We start from the raw sequence: 24,815 nt of genomic DNA, 5'->3' as shown, positions 1-24,815 counted from the left end.
CATCCCACACACTGAGAGACACGGAGAGAAAGAGATTCATTATCCCATTCTTCAATAGCACGAGGTGCCAGGTTCACTGACTGACAGTGCTAATTAGAGAGGCATGAAAGTTTAGGCAGCATGTGACTCCTCTGACCCATAAAAAAACCTGTCTTGTTTGTTGGTTCAATTGAGGGCATCATCTTTTCACTTCATCCAACTATGGTATCAAAATTCACTCAGATACACCATAAACAGCCATAGTGCAGGTTACAAATAAAACCCGGTATTGTCTCTTCGTATGATTATTCGAAATGATATTGAAACCGAGATAACTTCAACCCCATGTGACATCCGAGATAAAAATAAATAAATAAATCCATCTTTCTGGCTTTTGTGAGAAGTGGTGCCTCCTCTCTGAACCTGAAAATGACATGTCTGTCAACACTTAAATTGAATGTGGTCATCTGTCCATGACAAAGATTGCTGTGCCATGGATGACAGTCATCAGTATGTGCAGGTCTACCGGCCTTAGCCCAAAACAAATGTGTCCAAACAATGCCACATCTGGAGCAAAACGCAGGAGTGAGACTGGAAGAGCAGGAATGTAGTGGAAAAGGGGTTAAAAAGGGAAAGCAGTGCTAAAGCTCTTTAGCTCTAGGACCCTGGCCAAAGCGTCTGGGGATGTGCCCGAGCTATAATTTACCAGTGATTCCCCTTGCTGCCCTACCCCCAAAGACCTGATGTCACCATTGCGATCAAAGCATCAGGCAGAATGAACGGGCTGAAGTGCTACTCTTGTGGCCTGAGAGCTGGTCATAACACTATTGCCTTTTTTTGTGTGAAACAGTGATGTCTGTTCCTGTATATTGTAAACTTAGCACATTCAGAAATCCATTCAGTGCTGACTGATACCAAAAAACCCTGCAAATGTGTGTGGTGTTATTCCAACTTAAACGCTGAATAATTTATAACTTCCAGCAAATTTCAAAAGAATTTCAGAGATAAATGCAATTTCTTGTTTGATTTGGCCCATTCCTCTGACTTTTTTGTGCAGATACAGGGGGAGGTCTTCAGAAAGTCTTCTCAAGCAGCCTGTTCTTGTTGTCACTGTCAGAAGCAATCAGAGCAGGTGGGGCTGAATTCACGCAGCAGAAGGAACAGAGGAGCAAGGCAAATATTCAGGCCAATTTTCTGCCTGTTGGATAAAGTGTCTAATAAACACATGACACCTGATCCTACAGTTTACCATTTGTCAGTAGACACATATTATGACGCTTGCAATCTGATGGAGATATTTGGACTTATAGTCAAGAATGCATAAACTGTACACAACAATACACAAACACATAAACGCACATGCAAACAATAACACAAACACACACACACACACACACACACACACACACACACACACACACACACACACACACACACACACACACACACACACACACACACACACACACACACACACACACACACACACACACACTTCAGTCTTTGAGCCTGTGAATAGATTTGTGTGGGAGCTCAGGGGTCCGTTTACATCGAAGGAGGGACTTCACAAACAGAGACGTACTGTAGGATGGAAAATATGCTGAATGTGTCCTGTTTAAAGAGGAGGACACAGATAGTGAGGATTAGGGGGAGAGCAAGGAAGGAGAAGGAAAGAGCTAAAATGATGAAACCTGAGGGACGCTTCGCTCCCGCAGATCAAATGTTTTTCATCTGCACTTCACTGAGTCTCCTCAGTTATACAAGTCTCAGCTTCCAAAACCCATTCACAGGCCCGATTTTACGTGTGGGCAAACTAGGTGGTCAGTAGGAGCACCATCGGCTGGATACAATTGAAAATTGTGATCCAACATCTCCCTTTTAAAGGCCCTCAAAGTTATGACAGATGAGAACATTTATAAGTAAATGTGTGGTTGCGCTACAAATCTCACACTTTGCCTGGCTGGTCTTTAAAGCTGCCTGCCTGAGCAGTTTGAGAGTGACAGTAGAGCTGAGCTGAGAAAGAGATGGAGACAGTCTTGCATACTGAGGTCAAGCAGTTCAACTACTTAAAGCTTCCTGATGTTACACAGGGTCCTTGTGGCAAACCTTTAATTCACTATATATTATATACAGAAAAAAAGAACAAAGCAAAGAGGGGTGTGTTGCAGAAAATGCAAAAAAATTAGGATGACTGTAAATGATTGAGGTACTTGAGCTAATTCATAGTTTGCTTCTAAAAGCAAATTTTATTGTCTGTTTATAGACTGCAATGGTAGCTGAGTCAGAATATAATTAATCATGCTGCCATTACTTCAATATCTCCCCTCCCAGTAATGAAAAACATGTTATCTGCCTTCAGGACAAAATGAGTATCTAAACTGTAACTGAGACATTTTCCATCCGTGGTAGTGTATATGTTTTCATTTGTCTACAAAAGCGTAACAAAAAGAATAATGAGAAAGAAAGCTCAAGCTAACACTATGAATGTTAATATCCTCAGCTCTATTAAAAAATATCTATTTAATTTGCCACAATTTATTTTACTGGACCATGAGCTAGAGCTCATTAATGTTTCAGGCAAAATCAATGATCGAAATGTACACAGGGGACTGGCCCCAACAAAATTCAAAACATAAGATCTTAACCTGCTATCACTCTTAAACTGATTGAGACAGGGTTTGTTATACACAGAGAGATACTGTTAAAAGTTTGTTTACATCGTTAACGTTTGTAAATCATGAATTTAAACAGGTCCATATTTTCAGCTAAGATTAGTTGACAGACACAGAAAATGTTGATTTTTAATCATGAAGGTAACTCTTCAATTATGTATTTAAATTTAGCGGAAAATTATATGGGCAAATTGGGAAAAAAGTTTCTATCTAATCCCAAGGTTTTCAAAGTTTGCAAATCTTGGGAGTATGTCAAATTAAATTTAAATCTGACTATTAATATACATTCAGAACTCATGCACTTCAGGTATGATCAAGTAAGGACATTATTTCTTTCCTTACGTTTTCCCCTTGCTGATGCTATGTTTTTTGCTCACGTTGAAGTAGGAACAGTTTTATACTCTTCTTTTTCTAATCAGAGCAACAGAGAGAGTGGAGTGCCATTCCAAGGGGCCACATCACAGATCTTTTTGCAATTCAGAATGATAGAGTAGTTTGTTTTGCCCAGGGGAATATATCTACAGTATAGTGATGACAACTTTGGTTGCAAGGAATTACAGCTGTTGTCTGTAAAATTTTAAGGAAAGCAGTACACTATGGCAGTGTCTCAATGGTTTACAAGAGTCACAATTTTTGTTTCTTTGATAATTCAATAGTCAGTCCGATAAAAGGCTAAAGTTAAATAACTGCTGAGAAAATGTCTAGATTTCTTGTCACTGACCACATTGGTTTATAATGCACAGATTGTGATAACAAGATAAACCCTGTATGTATATAGGAACTCATGGCTTTCACTGTATGACCCCATTTGGTCACTGTTTTCTGCTTGAAATATTAAAATAATACATTTACTTTTTATTTAATACATGAGCAAAGCAGTGAGTGCTACAGAGAGACAATATTGTGTGTTGAAGACAAACTGGTTCAAATAGCTGCCTGGGCAAAGCACTACAGTCAGTTTATTATTTAACCTATTGGGTGCATTGCCATTTCCTCATCTCCTTAAACTATATCTCAGCTAGTTATTTAACGCCATAATACTGGTGATGATGGGCAGATTAAACCCCTGACATGAGCATTTTCTTCTGAGGTTGAGATCACTGCTCAACTTTTACTTCTGAAGCCTAATGAAAGTCAGCTCAGCCCTGTCAGCGGCTAGCCCGGGAGGTCAGAAGTCATGACCCTGTCTCTCGACGTGGGAATTAAAGGATGAATAACCTCCACGGTGTTATGTAACCTTAGTGACTGGTCTGGACAGTACCTGCTGAGCTGATAATAAAGCAACCTTAAAGCCTTTACCCTGCCCCTTACACACTGAACTAGATTTAAAACATAGACTGAATAGTCTCATGGTCTCAATATCTGGTTGGAGGATTATGATTAATTTTCTTTAGTAGGGATAAAATGTAAAATGCAAATGTGTATTAATTATAAAAAAAATGAGTAAGTACCTCTCACACTTCCTGAGATTATCTTTGTTTTCACACTTCAATCTTTGCACATTCTGTGAAGTCACAGTGAACTCACCCTGTGTACATGTATTTTCCTCACAGGATCCCTGTCTTTCCTTAGAATAGTTACTTTAAGACCTACTGTTGCAAGTGTTGATTTTTTCATATTCCTCTCCCTCTGTTACCATGTACGAGTGTGGTGGTGGTGCAAAAGCGGGAGAAGTAGGGCGGTGAGGGAGTCTAGAGTTACATTAACGGGCAGTGTGAGAGACAGGAGGTGGTAGCAGGGTCAGAGGTCACAGTGCCCTGACAAACAAATGAGCCACCCAGTGAGGAAGTAAACAAGAGATGCTTTTCCCTGCAGCCCAGCGAGCCCTAGCAACAGCAGCTGTTGGCAAACATGTGTGTGACAAATGTGCCATCTGAACCAATGACAAGGTCTCAATCATCACCATATGGGGTTGCCACACAAACATGCCACACAAACACAGCAAAGAGGGTGGGAGAGAGACTGCATGGGATGAAGCGAGACAGAAGAGGGGGAGGCAGCAGACACAATAAAAGATAACATGGCAGATATTGATAGGATATGTCAAGTATAGTTCACATGGGAAATTCCACAACATAGACCAAACTTCCCTAAATGCTCACTGGTGGTCTGCCTACAATACAAACTCTCATAGCTGAGCAGACATCTCCAGTAGGGTTAAATGTTATGATGACTCCCTGTTGGGAAAATCATGGGAGAGATGCTGCCATTAGCTAGACTGCAATCAAGCAGGTTTTACTGTGGGTTCTATTTCTGCCCTTTCGTGCTTAATGACCAACAAACAGTCTCATGATGGCCTCCTTCTGCCATTATATCCCCCTAAAATCCCCTTTTATACACACTGTCCTGAATGACAGACCAGATGAAGCCAAACTGGAAGTTCACACACAACACTGATTTCTTCTTCTTCTGGGCTCCTTCAGAAAATTCTTTTATATCATTCTCTGAGTCCCCTGATGGTTCCTCTTCATTCATTTCCAAGTCTACATTGTATAGCACCCACAATGTTTTCAATCAGTCCTCTTGATTTTCCACACTTTTGTTTCAAAGCTTATCTCATGCTGTATTTTGTATTTTCCTCTTTCTTTCTCTCTCCCTCGCCAGCTCTGGAAAGTACATTCACACAGTTGAACAGTGACACAAGGACAGTCTCCTTCATGGCAGACCATGCTTGTGTTTTTTCAATTAGGCCAGGCTCCTGTACACTATTCATTTGGGAAACCATAATTCTCATGGCCCAGCAGAAACTAATGGAAAGTCGCTTAGGTTTTTTTCCGGGAGAGGTATCGGAAAGACCCGTTCCCTGGAAGTGTGTCAGACTAGTGGGGATGGAGAGTAAAACTGTAGGAACACTATGAGAATACAGTAGGTGTTGATATGATGTGAAGGCCTCACCAGGGGTATCGGGGTGCAAGAACTCATAGGGTGAATGGGAGCAGGAAGGAGGTGAATGAAAGAATACAGATGGACGGATTTCCAAGGGAATGTGGATGAAAGTGAGTGAGTTGCAGGCCGGATCTGAATTGCCCAGCGGGGAGGAGGACAGATCCACTGAAATCACTTCAAAGTCTGTGGTGTCACTGGGCTGCAGATGAGTACAGACTGTCTCCTGTCCTTTCTATTTACAGAGATGAGCCCCAGTAGCCTGTCGCATCCATCTGCCTTAAACAGCAATCAACAGGGCAAAATACCCCCACACCCACACCCACCCACACACACACACACACACACACACACACACACACACACAGTGTAGTATTATTGCCCTGTACGACATTTAACAGCTCATTTGAAATTAGAGGTTGGTATCACTGTTTGGCTGTATATTACACTAGCACTAGACCATATAGACCAAACCGACAATAAAAGTCAACAGAATTATATTAAATTTACCTGACAAAATGCTATTTTGAAAAACAGAATGATAACAAAATATTCACTTCCAGTTAAGCCTTACGAAAGTTCCCATCTCATAACTGATGTCCCATCATCCTTTTTCCAGAACTCCTTAGCCCCAGTATGACCATCTTCCGTGCCTGACCAGTAGGAGCCATTTATTACCATCAACATAAACCTTTCACTGACTGCTGACTCAGGCTGCACCCATACATAAACAGTGTAGGAAAGGTGCATAGACACACACACGCACACGCACGCACGCACACAGACACGCACACACATTAAAAGTGGGAGGGACCAAAACCGGACAACCCCCTTTACACCCCCACCCACCACCACCAGCACCACCACCTCCACCACAACAATCAAGAGAGACAGACAGACAGTAAAGGAGAACAGTCAGAGAGAGAGACAGGCAGGAGCAGTACACCAGCACACAAGGAGGAGACAGTCTGAAGTCTTACCTCAAGAGTAATGCTGTGGAGCCGATACAAGGGAAAGCCTCATGACTATAGCGGTCTCTCTCAGTCTTGGTCTCTTTGTATCTCTCAGCTGTGGGAGGCAGGCGCTGAGAGACACAGTCAGTGCAGAGCGGAGCGGTGCTCGGCACACTTTACAGGCAGAGAAAGCAGTGGAGCCACGCAGATCCTGGGCCCGTCCGCTCACACTCTGCCTTCTGAGGATGAAAAGAGAAGACTTCATTTGCAGCTGCAAGACCACGCCTCCACCCCTCCAGTCTCCCTCCTCCCGAAGCCCTCTCTCCCTCCCTCCCCTCCTCCTTCACTACCTCCCCGCTTCCCTTCCACACTCCCAGCCAGTAGCACGCTCCAGGGCCTGTCCCAGCCAAGAGAGAGAGGGGGAGCAGACTGCCAAAGAAAACCTCCCATCCCACCGCCTGCCAGCGCTGTGCAGTGCACAGAGAGAGAGAGAGACAGAGAGACATGAGGAAGGAGATGGAGAGACAGAAAGCTGGCATATAGCATATGGTTTGAATCCACAAACGGTTATTTGTTTGTTTTGAATTTTTTTGTTAAGTACACTGTCTCAAAATTGTTTGAACATAACAGTTTTGCCAATGAAGCACTTAATATTACAATAAGGAAAGATGACGTGTGTGTGAGGTGGGGGTGGGAGTGTTAAAACTAATACGAAGTAAAACGAAGGAGGAAAACAGAAGGAGGAGAATTAATTTTGGACCAAGTGAAGAGTCTGAGGCAGTAGGGATTCACTTGAGAGGGGGGTGGGGGACAGAGGGAAGGACACAGACAGGCAGGCAGACGGAAAGAAAAACACAGACACACTCAGAGAGAGACATAGAGCAAGATGGGTGATCAATTTGACAGTTGTAGGGAGAAAAGTAAAAAGAGAAGAGACATATTTAACCAGGGGTTGTTGAATGTTCTTATTAAGACTTACTATAAGAAATTCACATCAAAAGAGACTGTTGCTCAAGAGGAGGCATTAGTGTGTCTGTGTGTGTGTGTGTGTGTGTGTGTGTTGGGTTCTAGGGGGTGGGGACAATGTCTGTCTCTGTGTGTTTGTTTTTCTTTAAACCTGTCTGTAAGTCTCACCAACTGTTTGCAAACTGCTTCCACCGTCAACACCCAGAATAAGGATGACACTTTTTGTCCATCTTTAGAGTGTCTTTCCCCTCCTTCACATTCTTGCTGCATTTAATTCTTATGCCAAAGTGAACTCTCTCCCCTAAAAGCACTAGCTGTTTACTGTCTGTAATTATGAGGGGCTGGGTACACTCAGCCCAGGCAAGCTCTGCACCCTGCCCCCAGTGCCACCACACACAAACCTAGCTCTACCAAGTCTGCCAGTTTAAACCGGGCCGTGGCACAGAAAGAGAGGGGTGCAAAGTACAAGAAAAAGGAGAGTTAAAAAAAGCAGAGTTTAATGTTTTACATATACTTGTAATCAATAAAAATGTGCTGGCAAGGAAGAATTAATTAAACTCAACAGCAAAAAACAATATATCCTGGGCATGAAATAGAAAAAAATACAGTTCAAAGTAGTGATTTCCCTGTAACTGGCAAATGCTGTAGTTCAATCTCCAGTTCATAGCATAACAGTTAAGCCTTGATCCTGCTGAAAATTAGAAAGAGCCACTACCACAGTGCATCACTACATCCACTGGGACTGCCAAGCCGGCATATGGTGTCCCGTTTGAAGTACTTTCACAAAACAGGACAGTGTGGAAGCAATACAAATCTAAGATAGTAGTAGTACTTTTTTTCACTAGAAGACCAGCTGGGAGAAACACAAATACCAAGTTACAAAACAACATGAAAAACTAGAGGACTGCAGGGGGAAAAAAAAGATAATCAAAAGATAACAGAAATGAACAAAGGGACTAAAAAAGGGATCAAATTTTTTGGCAGCACATGATGAGGTACGCAGGGATTATACTGATCTCTGGCGATCTCCCACACTAGCACTAACACATACACAGACCCTCTCTGTGGCATAATGGTGTCACATTTACACAGGTCCACAAAACAGTACTTAAGGTTATGGGCTGCCTTCATTGTGGGTTGTGAAAGCCCAGGCCTGGGGTTGGGGTTTAAGACAGTTGGAGTGGGTTGGTAGAGAGATGACAGAGAAAGTAAAGAGAAACTCATTTCAGTGCACTTTATTGCTAAGAAACACTAATCCTGCAAAACCAGAGACATGGACAGCCCCTCTGTGGTGTTTTATGTCTTTAATCTAAGGCTTTAGAGAGAAAAGACTAATCCAACATCTGAAAGCTGTTGTTTGTTTACTGTCTACTATGTAATCAAGAATTGTCATTACCATAACGATAGTAAATAGCTAAAAATAGCACAATGTGGCCATATAATAAGAAAAATGAAGACAGTAATGACAGGCTGCAAGTCACACTTTGCTGCCAAAAGGTGTGATTGCACCTCAGGATCAAAGACTGGGATTTAGGATGGAGGTAGAGTTTACTAAAAGGACACATTATTATATCCAACCACTAGGGGCTGAGTTGAGCTGCACAGTGCATACAGTGCATTTACAAACAGGGATGAGACATAGTTTGGCACTAAACTTTTTTACACAACACCCCTCTCATCTTCCTACATGTTTCTGCTTTTGGGAGGATAAACCTTTGTGCCTCTTGAGCGCATATTTGACGTTTCTGCACCTGTCTTATTTTTTTGGGTTAGGGTTCTTTTTAAGAGAGATTCCTCCCACGTTTATTTCAATCATTCATTTCATCCAGTGCAGCACACATACTTTACAACTGCTCATTAGGAAGATTTAAAATAAAAAAATGTTATCATTCCTGTTGAATCCTGTTACTGAATTCGGTCCAAAGACCAAAACAGACAGTGTGCATAATGAGAAAGCCAAATACTGCTTGGTGCAAAAACCTGCTTTTTACAAACAACAGATTAGGATGAGAGGTCAGAAAATGTCAAATGCCTTCTTGATTACACATAAGCATAATATTATGACTTACTGATTATAAAGGACAACATTAAATATCAAAGCAAGGGGAGATATGGGTGAGTATCTAAACACCACTGTCTTAAAAACACTTTTTACACAGAACAGGCTGCAGGAAGCACAATACCATCACCGTATTGGAACGTTAGGTTACAGAAAAAGCCCAAAACATGCTGCCTCTGTGACTGGATTTCAAAAGCCACAGGAAAAGGTCTGACTGTCAGGCATCACACACATTTGGCAAAACACCAGGCTGGGATGGGCTAAAGGGAGTACTACATTATAGTCCAGAATGAAACAACGGCATTAACTACAAAAATAGTTTGTGGTAAGATCTCATGCATGCATGTAAACTAAACTTGATAAATGGAACAAGAACTTACAATAGGATCTAAAGTTTATGTATCAGAAACAACGTGCCTTTGGATGGCAGCTGGAATCATATCAGACTTCAGGATTCAATCATAGGTTGTTGTGAAATTGAAATTTCACTCTTATTGACCTGAATTGAAAGCAGAGTTGAGGCAGATGGAAAGAGGGGACTTATTGTGATCTTAACACAGAAAACCTGTGAGATGTATCAAAGTGAAGTAACCTAAGTTTGACTCCTCAACATTCTCTGGATGAACATGGAGATTGTTTAAACCTAGCCCTAGGGCATGTGCATATCAGGACACCAATGGCTTGCATTATTCCAGTCTAAACAAGTATTTTTAGTTCATACAGGTCATTAAAAAAACACACATTTTTATACTTTACCCTTAAACCTATATTCTCACTCTACCAACCCTCTAAGGTGTCTAAATTGACTCTCTCTCTCTCTCTGTTGCAGAAAAGTCATATAAAACGCCAATGCTAACCATATAAAGTGTTTTAATGACCTTGGAGTATTCTAACCTCCCTTAAGAAAGCAACACCTGGGTCAAAAAACTAATTAAACTGTGACCTTTTGGAGGCAACATACAGGCAGACATTTACTGACCTACTGTACAGTTATTGCTAAATATATTTCTCTAAGCTAAATATAGCCACTGGAAAAGCTTGCTAACATTTACACTCAGCTTCTCTTTTTTCTCATGAAAAATACAGGGAGACAATATTTAGGAGCCAATTTTGGACTTCAAAGAAAAAAGGATGAATCAGTGTAGCCATGGCAGGAAGACAGTAGAGTCAAGTGTCGTACCCAGGCTGTGTGCCACAGTAGTTGTTGGACTCTGAAACAAACGCAGTCATTAATCTGTGGTAACCACAACTGCTTCTTGAACACGACTTGACAAAAGTCAGGTCCCTGTTTTACACAATAATTACTTCAGCTTGACATACACATAGCTACTTTGCATGGTATCAGAGCCTGTAAAGTGCACAGTTTTTCTTCAAAGTTTTAAAATGATATCTGCAACCAGAATTTGCCAAAATTGCAGTGAGGATGTACAGTACGAGGGTCATTCCAGGTTATGTTGGTGACACACCCAGAGCCCCAATGAAAGACCTGACCGTTGCCACCAACACCAACTCTCCTGTAACTGTCAATTAAGGGCACTGGGTGTAGGCACTGACTACATATGGTGACATTATTCCATGACTCACTGACTGCTACACACCTGAAATGTCCAATAAAAACAATTATATTAAGACTTTATAGTAGGAAAATACATTATTTTACAAACACAAGGACTAGTTCTATGAGTGTAATATGTGTTTGTCCAATGAGACAAGAAAGTGTCCTAGAAAAATGAGACTGTGGGTTTAAACTCAGACACAGGTAATGGTGGCTGACCAAAAGGTCTAACACATCCATCCCCTCCATCTGTCTGTGCAACTTTTGGGCTCTGGAGCTGCTGGGCTGAGTGGCCAGCCTCAGCTCTGGGAATTTCACACCTACAATGGCCACGACCAGCAATGGGCAGAGCCCATCACACCCTGGTGTGCCATTTCTGACCAAGAGAGTCCAGTGGCCACGAACACATGCTCTCCCCCAGGACAAACACGGGACACCCCAGCCAGTGTAGACATAGCAGCATGGCGATGTGTACTCGCCCCGCCATGTGGACCAGCAGTGATGATGTTCCCAGGGAGACAAGGGCTGGGGGTTTGGGCTGGGAGGAGGTGGGGTTGGATTGGGGGGGTTAGAGGTGAAAGAGAAAGAGTTGAAGAATGGGGATAAGGCCCTTTCCTAAGTGCCTCATGTTCTTGGAGGAGCAAAGACAGACTTAATTTTTATTTGGAAAAGTAAACTTATCACTAGGGAAGAACAAATAAATTAGGGGTCAGGTATGGTTAGACAACTAAAAGATTAGTCGGTTATGGTTAGGGATGCACAGACTCGACTTTTTTTTCTCCTGATGCTAATTCCAGCACCTCAAATCCGAATATCTACTGATACCCAGTGCTCTCTTTTCCCAAATTCAAAATCTGTAATCCTTACTGCTTGGAACTTATTTGGATCACTTTTACGTATGATAACAGAACATGAAACTAAATCAGCAGTTTGCTCTCACTGAAAGAATGTAACCGATAGCAGAAACACTGAATTTTATAATGACATAGACAACGCAACTGTATTTAACGTGGCTCAGTCATGTCCTCGCTGATATCCTTAACAATGTCAGTATTGGGGCAATTACAGATCGAGCAGATCGCATGAATGCATACCTATTTACAGTATAGTTAGGATAAGACAACTGAAACGCTTAAGGTTAGGGAAACATCACAGCTATGGGTAATAAAATAGCAAACTTTAATTACAGGTCTGTGATAGGAAGTAAACTCTGGTCTCATGCCTGAAAGTTGGACGTATCTCGCCCCTATCCATCACCGCCCTCCACACCTTTACTTTCCGCTTAGCTACATTGAGGGAATACTACTTACTGCGTTGGCACTGAATGTTGGCAATGAATGTTGACAATGAATCATCCAATATGGATGTAATTTCTAATAATGCTGGTTTGAGTACACCATTCACAAGAATTCCATGCTGGGTGCTGATGAAGGCTAGAATTATATGACAAAAAAACTAAATTGTTTCATCATACACAAGAATATTGAGTTCTCCTTACAATTATCCTTCACAAAGAACAATAATAATAATAAATATTCATAGAAAGCTCCTTTTATGCTTGATTAATTTCTAATTTTTGTCAAACATTTCTTAATTTACTCAGCATAGAAGAAATAATGTTTTTATCAAAGGACACTTAAACAAAACAGCCCATTTGCTAATCATGTTCACACAGTGAAAACAAGATAATCGCTATGCTGTGAATCGCTAGACCGGTGTCTCAGGCTAAACTATAGTTAATTGAAGGGTAACAGAGTCAAAATGTCATCTATGTCTGAAACACAGTGATAAAGTGATACAGTTAAATACTAAAACACATAGCGACGTTTCCTCCTTGGGTTCAATCTTCCGGTGTCTTTATTTTGTTTGAGTAAAGCATCTGGGTTGAAAGAGAGAAGAGTCGTGGATAGAGCTGCCATTGAACTGTAGCAGAGCCACAGCAAAGCAAACAGAGATGCCCAGCCCTCATCTGCACAAATAGGCCTTTCAATCCTTCCCTCACTTTTGTCCCATCAATACTTCACTCTTCATGGAGACCAAAGCCACCAACTCCAACCTTCCCTCTGCCCCCCTCCAAACACACAAAGATGTGAATGGTGTCTACTGTACCTTCCACCACTCCCCACTCTGTGGGGTAGAACACATTTTGACAGGCCTGTATTTATGGCCGACTGGAGTTGTGTTGGAATGAATCATGAAAAGGACCAAAATCATCTCGCTGGACGTTCATTTATATTGAGTGTTGGTCAGCTGGTTGGGTCTGCGTGTGTGGCCTATGAAGAGAGAATGGGGCTTGTGTAAGTGGTTGTGTATGTGTGGGAGCCGAGGATTAAGATAAGCCATCTAATGAGCAACAAATTATGTTTGATATTCTGTGTTTATTATCTGTCTATGTATGGATGAATACGCTGCATATTCTCTCTGTCGAGACTGTGTTCTTATCCAATATTATGAAGCCTGCCTGCCTGCTGAAAAGTAATTTTATTAATTCAGCCATTTAAATCACCAGTAAAATTAATGCTATGGTATTAAAGGATAGGTTCAAAAAATTTAAGTCAATCTTAAAACAATACTCACATGTGTACATGGAAAAAGGTACTGGTCTCTGCAATAATTCATCCATGAAGAGATCCCTTTCTACGGCGACTCCAATGAAAGGCTCAAAATCCACAATACTAGGTTTCACCAGTCTGAGATATTCTAATCAAGTGGGTGTCAAATTTACAGTCTATGTATTGCAAAATTTTGTCCCTATGTTTTCATTGTCTCCTTGCTAAGGTGTATTGGAGGGATAGTAACACTAAGATGTCACACTGAAACAACTAACTTTGGAAAAAACCCATTTGACTTAACAAACTCAGACTAAAACCTCAAACCTCAACTTTACAACTTTAGAATGGTTTTTGCATGGAAAAAGGACTGGATTTGGAGCTCACTCTATTCCACTGGAATCATGTTAGGAAGAGTTTTCATGCAACAAGTCCTTGAACAATCCTATTTGTCATTTTTCCCTACCCTCAGATACGACCCATATCACCGTACCAGTGGCGGGTGTACTGGACCATCGTCGTTATGGTAACAATAAAAAGCAAGAGGTTAGGGTGGTAGAACGGTCACAGTTTAGTTAGGTTGAGGTACAAAAACAACATTGTTACGTTTGGGAAAAGATCTTGTTTTGGGTTAAAATAAATACTTCCTTAAGGTTAAAGGACCTTTGTCATCATGGTCACAATAATACATAAGCAGTTAAAGTTGTGGAACGGTCGTGGATAAGAGAAACAGTGTTGATTATTGGTTTCATACAGGAAACAAAACAGTAGTCTCCTGTGTGACAGTCTTCTATTTTGTCAACCCATCCATCCACCCCAACTCTCCTCCTAACATGGACTCTTAGAACTCATAGAACTCTTTATACTGCCTCACCTGAATTTCTTCTTTGCTCCTGTCATAGTGACTATGGCTGCTAGAAATTGTCTAACAATAAAATGTAACTATGGGTCATAATAACCTGCTTGCACAGACAACCTATGGGCTAGTCTTTTTTACAGGAAGACAGTCTCTCTTCACGGCCAGTAAAAGAGGATATGATGATGATCACAGTGACCAGTAACTCGTTCAAACTCTTTCATATGTTCAATGAACATATGGGCCTGTGGTTGTTGGTTTAAGACAGACTTGGAAAAATGCGAACCTATCCTTTAATTATAAGCACTGTACACTTTACGCAGTGTTAAGCTTGCAGGAAGACTTTAATGCAAAGAAAAAAAAAAATTGTCACAGCATGTGTTTCTGCAGAATTTCATTGAGAAACTGGTGATGGAACTGCTTGATGGGGCTTGATTTCTCAGAGAAGCTTGGCCCCAAACAAAACATTATATTACATCAAATTTAACAAGAATTTCCAGAGAAATGTGAAATGTGAAACATTCCCCTCCACAAAGAAATACATATTTGATCAAAGCACATACAGGAGTAAAAGTCCGTCAACTCACTATCATTATAATTAATCTTTAACCTGATAGCAAGAGTCCATCATTAAATGAATACTGACTTTCATTTTTTTAATCTCTCTGCGTTAGTCTCTCTTTTAGTACACACATACACACACACATGCCGCACGCATCACCCCATGAATCCTTCAGAGTGCATGGTCTCAGTGGGTGTGTGGTAACAATGGGATCTAGGGTGAGCTAAGGCAGACTTCTCTGGTCCTTCTCCACATAAACCTTTAATATGAGGCCTCCTCAGCAGCAGTCGGCCAACTAAAGGCACTGTACCCTGTAATTGACCTTAAAAATACTTTCTTGGAGGTCGGCAGCCATGTCATTGGCCTTTGGCCCAAGCAGCGGCTGCCTCTCACCAGCCCAGAGGAGCCTGGGAAGGCCTCACAGCGTATATTTAGTGGCCCTGTCCTTTGAGTGGAATAGGAGATACAGATAATGCCAGTCTGTGTATAAAACCACTCTGCCGCCCACGAGTGGGCCTCTCACAGGCACATTTCCCTCTCCCACAGGGATGTGTTTCCTGAGGTCAGTGTTCGGCTATATGCAAGCCAGGTGAATGTAAAAACATGGGAGACACTGACCAGAATCAACATCTCCTATGAAGGAGGGGCTTGTCAACATCTATTAGCCCTGCGGGATAGCCTTGTTGATAGATACACATCTATGGTGCCAAATAGAGTCAATTGATGCGGTTGCACACACCGGGTGATACAGACAAAAGAAGTAGTCAGTGTACAATAGTTGGGATTTGCCAGTCTGGGGAGAAAATGTCACAAAATTTCTGCTTGTCCAAAGAGTTGATGTGCATTGATGCTGAGAAACATGACAGTGATGTATCCTGATGAGGTGACATGTGTCAACCTATGATGACATGTATTAAGTCACCACCAATTTGTGTCGCCTTTTAGTCAGCATCACTGCCAGCAGGCAGAATGGGTGCGGGGGCTTCAAAAAGGAAGGAGAAAAAAAAAAAAGATACATTTATCTGATTTACTGTCATACAATAGGGGTGTCCAATGCATCCAGTGCTTACCCCCCAGGATAAGACATATTGCCCTGATAAGCTACATCTTACCCTGATAAGCAACATTAAAACCAGTTACCGGTTTTAATGTTGTTGCTGATCGGTGTATTTCCTACGTTTAATGCAAATCAACTCTTCAGAAATGCATCATACTGTAGTTAACACATTGCTCCCAAGACTGTCACAACCCAGCTACTCTTCCATGACTACTTCTCCTGTCTGTATGCCATGCCATACGGGCATCAACTGATGCATGTCGTTGGCGTGTGGCTACATCATGTCATTCATGTGTGTTGCATGTTAAGGGTAATGAGCAGGTATATTCAGGTCTGAGCTAAAGGAAAACCATCCAAATCAATCAAGGCATTTTTCATTTAATCCGAATGGGCTATATAACTCCCAATTCATATCTGATCTAATAGTATAGTTTATTGATACTATTATATATATATATATATATATATATATATATACACACACACACACACACACACACACACACACACACACACACACACACACATATATATATATATATGTATGTGTACACACAGTGGGTTCCAAAAGTCTTAGACCACTTTTCCCTTCAAGTGAACTATATATATTTCTACATCTTTCTGTAGTATATTTTTCTCAGGTGTATTATGTCTCTTACGAGCTGCTTTTGGCAAAAAGTGCATTGAACTTAAATATTTTGATAATTCCGTCCAAACCTACATTCCACAACCTTCAATCAACACTGACACTCCTGTCTCAATAGATATGATATAAAACATATGGACATCATACAAAATATTATAGGCAGGGGAAATTGTAAAAAAAGCGGAGATGGAGGCTTTGTTGTCATAACGCAGAGCTATTCAGCTGTCAAACATATGTAAATTGCTTTACTAACTGTCCACTTTAGGATGTATGCACCTGTACAGTATTATATAGGCAAATACTCATACTGTATATCATATGTATGATACTCAATATAAGGGACTTAGATTGGGATCAAGGGTAATAAATCTTGAATAGAAAACCCCTAATATTGATTGTAATTTGTTATATTTATTTTAGTATTAGTTATTTTAGTATTCTTTCTTTACAATCTTCCCTACTACCGTTTGAGTTCATTTTTATTTGTTTAACACAAATTAATATTAACACTTATACTAATAAGAATAAATATTATTTGTACTAATATATTTTGGTATTTGTATTACTCACTTTTATCACTGATTGACTAGCTTCATTATCAGATCAACATGTCTTCCAAATTACAACCATATAAATCTCTTGTCCCTTCCCTTAGATACGACTCATAGGATGACCATTGTCATCATTGTAATAATAATACAACCTGTTGGAGCATACCAGCTGCAGACGTACTGGACCTTCATTGTCATGGTAACAACAATACACAGTTAAAACTAACTGTTTGGTTAGGTTCAGGCACAAAAACTACTTGGTAAGGTTTAGGAAAAGATTGTGTTTTGGGTTAAAATAAATACTTCCTTAATCTTAGAGGAACTTTGTTGTCATGATCACAATAATAAACATGCCGTTAAGGTTGTGGAACGGTCATGGTTAAAAGAAACAACACTAACTGTCGGTTTCACACAGGAAACAAACAGAGGTCTCCTTTGTGACAGTCCTATCTATGGTCCACCATGGCATTCTCCCAATGTGGACTTTGTCGCTCCAATATTATGTCACCTGACTTCCTCTTTCACTCCTGTCATAATTACTATGGCCGCTAGAGGTTGCATAACAACAAAACGCTTATTTTTTCATAACTGTAATATTTAAGTACAGATATACAGTCTTGTATGTACTGTATGTTTTCAGTAGTTGTAACTGAAGCATTAACGCACTTGAGCCTGTTTACTTGTTGTCACTCATACCTACCATAGCGTTCCTGCTGGTTTCTGTCGGAGGCTGTTGTCAGGGGCATCTGCATCGTAACTTATGATTTCTTTCATGAAAGAACATCATCGAACATAAATCACAGTTTTGTCCTGTCTTGTAAATTTTTCAAAAGTGAAAACTGGAGTTCATGTAAGAGCAAAAACATTGCGATCTTCCCCCTCCACTGACCCTTCTTTCTGACTGGCTCTTTCAAGCCTCTCTGCATTTCTGGGGGCAAACACATTTACATGTCTGAGGACAGGAGAGTGATGCAAAAAAAAGCCTTTCATCTGATGCGAGAGTGTCGTTAGAGCATTTTCACTGTTACAAACCATTCCAATAAAAACAGAGTTGCCCTCATCCCAGACAGGTAGAGTTATGAGCAATCACAGCAACAGGTACTGCTTGACTCATTGCCACAGGCCATTCATATTATGTAATAGTCACATATCTATCTCTTGTCTCTCTGAGACTCTTGTCTACTATATCTTACTATGTATCATGGAGAAAGTTTTGTGTGTCAGTTCTGCTCAGTTATGGGCACGAGAGAGCAGATGGGTCAGTGTTTACCTGTAGCATGTGCAATCACCCCTTAAAATTCCTCGGAGTAGTAGTGAGAGATGTTGCAGTCACTCGTGTCTGCTTCTACTCCTTACCAGTGGAAACCACAAGCCCTGGCAAGCTTTTTAGCCACACCATAGGCCAGCTCCCTTCATCTAACTATGGATTTCATGGCTTCCAGAAACGCACACTTGGATCTCACACAACAACAAGGCACTAGTTTGACTGTGTCCTTAAATCTTCCATAGAATTGTTCAAATGCTGTTACAAACTAAAAGGATATTCTCAACATTTTACAATAACAGATCCTCTCTTTCTATACATCTTTGTTTAGAGGGTCTTTTGGTCCCTTAACAACACACATGCACAAAGTTACAAAGATAGCAGGAAGTGGGACAAAGAAAAGGGAGAGTGAAAGACTCTCAAAACTTCTGGATTCTCCTCCAGAGCTGCTGCCCCTGAGTATAAAATCTGAGCCCAACAATAACAAAGAAACACTTTTGATCCGCCGTATAAAAGGACAGCTACAGAGCTCGACAGACCAGGGGTTCATGTGCTCACCGTGGTCACGGTGACTGATCTGCCGACCACTCCTTGCCCATCTGGGCTGCCGGTGGCGTTCTGCCTGCTTTCTGAGGACAGCGAGTTCAGACCAATAATTTAGTTCAGATGAGGTAAAGCAATATTTCCAGATTAATACGAGCCATATTCCTTTAGAACTGTCCTTTCTTTCTTCTTCTCCTTCCTGCATTTTTTTTTTTTACATCTTACATGTCCAAAAACGTCTGGCAGAGGATGAAAGGAAGAAGTAGAAGAGAAAAAAAGAGAGTCAGCGAGGGTAGATGGACAAATTTTATGCTTTGCGAGGCTAACACACGGGATAGCCAGTGCCAGTATGACAATAGTGTTTCTTTTCGTTCACTTCCTTTTGATCATTTCCTAAAACGCCCAGTGATCTAATTTTATTGAACAGTATTTTGATAGAACGGGGGGAAATTTGTACTTTGTTCTCTTCCCTTTACTCCTTCCCTGGTTAGCTTCATGTTATGTATTTCATGTTATGAGTGGATAGATTACGCACTCTTGCTCATACATTCATTATGTTTATGTCATCAAGGGATGTTGAATACGTTAAACAGACTCCTCAGTAGTGCTCTGTAGCTGCTATGCAGATGCTCTGAATCCTAAAATACCTGGAATAGATTCAACCAGCCATGAAGTACATGTTTAAAGATGCTCCTTACAACCTTGAGCACTTTTCATCTTCAACCATTTTCAAGGTAAATATCCCCGATCATAAAATGTGTCTGGGTTTCTCAAAACCTTAATGTAAGCTGCATCAGATCATATCAGAATATAATTGCTCCAGCTGTGATTAGCCTGGCTTGGCAACAGTATCAGTAGTTGGGAAGTCACAGCTGTCCCTGTCCTGCAGCTGCTGACTGAGCATATGACTGGCTGCATAATCAGCTCATCCTGATGATACAGAGCGCTATAAATCTCTTCGGCATTCAGAGAGAAGCATCTAGCTGCAGTATGTCTGGTATGTGTTCTGATAATGGTAAACCAGATTAGAGTTAGCAGGAAGAAGCTAAAACCATGGATTAATTGGCATCTGGGCAGCTGGCTGACTTTTTTTGGAGCAAAGCCAGCTGGACGAATAGTAACCTTGAATGCCAAAGCTTTCATCATTTGGCCATTTTTTAATGTACTTGGAAAACTGGAGATTAATCGGCTCCCAAGAGTTCCTAGTACAATACCTCAGATCCATAGTCCCTGTGCAGTGTTCCCCATAGTCTTCAATTACGTTCCAAAGGAAGTTCCTTCATTTACTTCACTTACAAAGGACAAGGCAAGCATCCACTTCGGCTGTGGTTCTTGTAGACTCATAGGGGAAGCAGGATGAGGGACTGCTGATGGACATACAGCAATGGCGATCTCAGAGGCTGTGATTACTTTATGGTTTCCTTGTCCTAAAGTAACTGTAGAGTGCCAGTGTGCCTGCCTCATAAGCAAGACCTCTGGCTGGATACCACCCTCTAACCAATTCTGCTGATCATTGCCTGCGAATAATGAAAGTAGAGTTTAACTCCTGCTTCTGCTGCTGAGTTTCTTATGTTTTTTCTGGATCGTTCTCATCCATCTGCCACACTGCATGACTGTGATGTCATGACTGGGCTTTCTCATTGGCTGGGCTGTGTTCACCCGCAGTACATGAACGGTACAATTGAACAGCGGGTTTGAAAGGGAACGTGAAATTAGTGGTGACTCATCTCTTGCCGCTATGTTATTATATCATTTCCTCACCAGCAATGATTTCAATCGATCTAAAGTTCCATGAAATCAGACCAAAAAAGCCAAAAATATGTGTCAGCATCCCAAAGATGGAAAACTTGATTTTTTTTAATGAACACATTTTTTCACATTGTATAGATCTTCGAAGATTTTAAGTGGGTACAAAAGGTCAAACGTGGAGACGAGTTCCACACATGCAAGATATTTCACAGAATAAAATGCCTCTTAACATTAAAACTAAAAGACGATAACCTTCTGCTCCTCAAATACATTATTTCCACAACACTGTAATTTGTAATATGAGGTGTCATCAGAGACGTGACAAGGAAATTTCATAGTTCTTGACAAAGTTCAAAATAATGTGGAAAACTACTGGTTTTACAACACCATTTGGAAAGTTTTATGGAGGGGGTAGAAGGAGAATTTCTTTGAAGCTGAAATTCAAAGGTCTCACTCACAACTTACAAGTCACATCAGAGGTCGAAGGATCAGTATGGCAATGCCTCGTCACTTTTATCTGGCAGTGAAATAGACTACTGAACTGGAAAGAAGAGAAAAGAAGAGTCGAGAAGGGATGAGGAGTACATTAACTCTGCATTTCTCTCGCGCTACCACCAGTAAATTTTGTGTTATTTGTATTACAAAGTACTGTGGAATAAACTACTACTAATATATTCAGTTGAAAGTGCAATCCATAGTTTATCTGCAAAATACTGACAGTGACCAATAGAGAGATGAGGACTGTTATATCACTTCCTACAAAAACATCTCAAAAATACCTATTTCCTAGCTTATTTACCTAATTTATTTGATTGCAATTATTTCATTCGTTCATCTCACGCACCAGTGCAACACACACAAAGCACACTTATATGGGCAATGCAGATGTTCATCCAAGTTTTATGTAATATAGCGCACGTTACCGGGATGATAGAGGGGTAAAGGGATGAGATGTCACATTGATATGAAAGCTGCCTTCATATTCCCCACTCACCAGAGTGGACATACACCAACATTATAGCATAGCAACTGTCAAAAAACAAGCTGGTGGGAAGAATCAACGTTGCGAGTCTCCAGCCCATCTGTAGAGCACAGGAACACCCAACTCATCCAAATAGTTCACTGCTTAAGCTTTACTTTAACCCTGGTGACCTGTAACTGTGTGTGTGTATTTACGTGTGTGTGTGTGCGCAAGCATGGGTGCGGGGCGTGTGTGCCCTGTGTATTTGCACATCCACTGTTCCTAGTGTAGTGGAGGGCCAAGGGACCACACCAGAAGAACAGAAGAACTTTGCCTTTATAAACAACTTTTAAATCAACCATTGCCTAGCTGCAGTATTTTTCCTAAAGATTTCTAGCCAATAGTTAGGAGTTATAATTCATACTGTGACAGCAGCACGTTTAAAATTATTGTTTAAGTGGAACCAAGCCTGACTTGATTCTCTACACGCTGGCAAGTTGTTAATTAAATCTACAGCAACCCAGCACTATCACAATTCCCCATTGAAGAAATGATATCCAATACACTCTTCACACTTACCCCAGGTCAGCCCAGTGTTGTGTTTCATCTTAACCTGTTTTCTACAGTACATGTGCTTAATATATGACCTAGGTCTGTATGATGCATGAGCTGCACATTTGTGTAGAGGTAGCTAGCCAGTGCACGTTCAGCCTGGCGGAATGCAGCCTTGCATTGCTGAGCACGGCTGAGATTTATGTGACTGCTGTGGGGTGTGCATGTGGCTAACAGATGGTGGCATCCTGCTCCTCTTTCCTCCTTCGGCACATCACTGCTTACTCAATCCCCCACCCTGTCCCTGTCTGCTGTTCTCCTCAGTTGTATCAGCCACCATTCGTTCTCTGTCACTTTAGTGCTTCAAACTTGAATTCAACACTCACATGGTCAGTTAGTAGTTAGTTAGCAGGATGAGTTTGGTGGGTTATCAACACCAACCACAATATGCCAACCTCACCAGCCTTCACAACATCCATTCAACACCACTCTAACTCATTTTACTTCTTTAGTGGCCTTGAGGCTGTCCATCTCCATACGCATGGTTAACACACACACAAGCATGCTAAGATGTCTATACAACCGCTGTAGACCTCCATCTTACAGCCTGTCAGTCTTTCTCCTTGATGTATTTAAAGTGATATCCCACCCAAAATCCATGTTTTCAGTATCAAACACTCACCTCCTGTAGGCTTCAAATGTGTCTATGGTAAGTTTTCACAGGAGAAATAACTAATCAAACCAGTCCTGCAGGATTATCGACTTCCCCCTTGTCCCTTTTTCATCAAAATATGGATGTAAATGCTGCTTTGAAGTTGCACAATTACTCTTTGCTAAAAAATATAATTCCAAGCTGTATAACTTCTAAATCTACAGCCTCAACGCAGCTAATGCTGACTGTGTTTGACTTGCATTTTATGGGACAAACTGATACCAAGCAGTGATGTTTGTGACGACACTCTGTTTCGCTCTTTTATCAACCTCACATCAGGTAGGATAGTCTTGAAGAACAAAAGTTAGTCTGCTGACTCTGATTTAGCCTTCACATCAGATGCCAAGGCCATAAATCTGGCACACATGCATATCATACAGTCGAGGAGACATGAGGCTGCTCAAGCACAGTACAGTAGGTGTGAGTTTAGAGCTGAAAAACTACTTATAAAAGGTGTGTTTTTACAACACAGCAATAAACCAAACTATCCATGGTTTCAGTAGTTGTCAGTGCTCTTACATTTAAGAATTAGAAACAAAGAATCCACTCAGTGTAAAGATATCAAATTAAACACAAGCTAAAATGGGCATGTGGCAGACAGAGCCATTTATGCCACCATAAAATGTTGTAAAATGTTGACCTATGGGTGCTCACTGGAGAACATTCACATAATCCAATAAAAATGCAGCTACTACTGAGTGTTCCTTCCCACACACCTTGAGCTGGCATGAGTCTCACGACCAGGTTTATGTGCAGACACAAATAAACACACAAATGCAATCAGACAAACACACAACCATCGCCTACAGATGCAAGTGTTCCACTCTGCTAATCTAATCCCACTCTCAGAGTCTGGGAATGTACAACTTTTGTGGTTTTGGTTTTGTGACACACTGGGCACCCTGCCATGGGGAGTCAACACGAGGTATTCTGAGTCGTGTATGTGTGTGTGTTTGTGTCTGTGTGAATGTGACAGAGTATCTGTGTGTGCGTGTGTGTGTGTGTGTGTGTGTGTGTGTGTGTGTGCGTGCATGTGTGTACATGTGCACGTGTGTGTTTTTGTTCGTGTGACATTTGAGTTCATCTGGTCCATGAGACCAAAGAGCTGCAACCACACGGAGTTAAGTACTTTTACTATTGTGACAAACACATGTATACACGCACAGACACACAGACAGAAAGATGTAGTCGCGTAACCACAAATCCAGACATGCACACACCCACACGTTTACACAAGCATTTATACACACATGGAAGGAAACTTAAATCATATTAGTTATTAAATATGGGAGCATTTGTATGATCACTGCATGACTTTTTTAGGTGTCTCTGTCTTCCTCATTCATTTTTAGAAAGGAGTAGAGGAGAGAAGAAGAAAGCGATTCAGTAGATCACGATCGCTTCTCTTTAAAAAAAAAAAAAAAAAAAAAAAAAGGCTAGGATGATGGCCAGAAGTTGAAAGTTGTTGCTTTTCAGATCATCCTTCACTGTATATCTGCTTAGTAAGCACACTCCCAATGTGACTTCTCTCCCTACCTGACCCAAAAAGAAGCATTTGCCCATTTTCTGTCTAATAGAAACTATGAATGAGAATTTAAATTTAAAAAAGGAGCTAGGGAGTGTCCACAAGGAAGAGAGAGAATCTGGCTTTGAAGAAACAACTTTATTAGGTCCCCATTCAGATCAGTTACCTATTAATTAATCAAAAATAAAAGTAGATAGAAGTCTAGTGAGCTATTACACTGA

At 41.0% G+C, this 24,815-nt stretch overlaps 1 protein-coding gene across 5 annotated transcripts in view; it reads right to left on the bottom strand.

Annotated features, from left to right (window-relative positions):
• The window catches only part of LOC120793157 (zinc finger protein 469), a 186,662-nt gene that overhangs the window by 35,911 nt on the left and 125,936 nt on the right, over positions 1-24,815 (bottom strand). For all 5 annotated transcript variants that reach the window (XM_040132940.1, XM_040132941.1, XM_040132939.1 and 2 more), the window contains exon 4: positions 6,515-6,726. The gene's annotated coding sequence lies outside the window, so the exon portion shown is untranslated. The remainder of the gene's footprint in view (positions 1-6,514; positions 6,727-24,815) is intronic.

Source organism: Xiphias gladius, chromosome 8 (assembly GCF_016859285.1).
Source record: "Xiphias gladius isolate SHS-SW01 ecotype Sanya breed wild chromosome 8, ASM1685928v1, whole genome shotgun sequence".
Taxonomy (NCBI): domain Eukaryota; kingdom Metazoa; phylum Chordata; class Actinopteri; order Istiophoriformes; family Xiphiidae; genus Xiphias; species Xiphias gladius.
The sequence above is the reverse complement of the archived record's forward strand: the minus strand, read 5'-3'. Positions and strand labels throughout refer to the sequence as shown.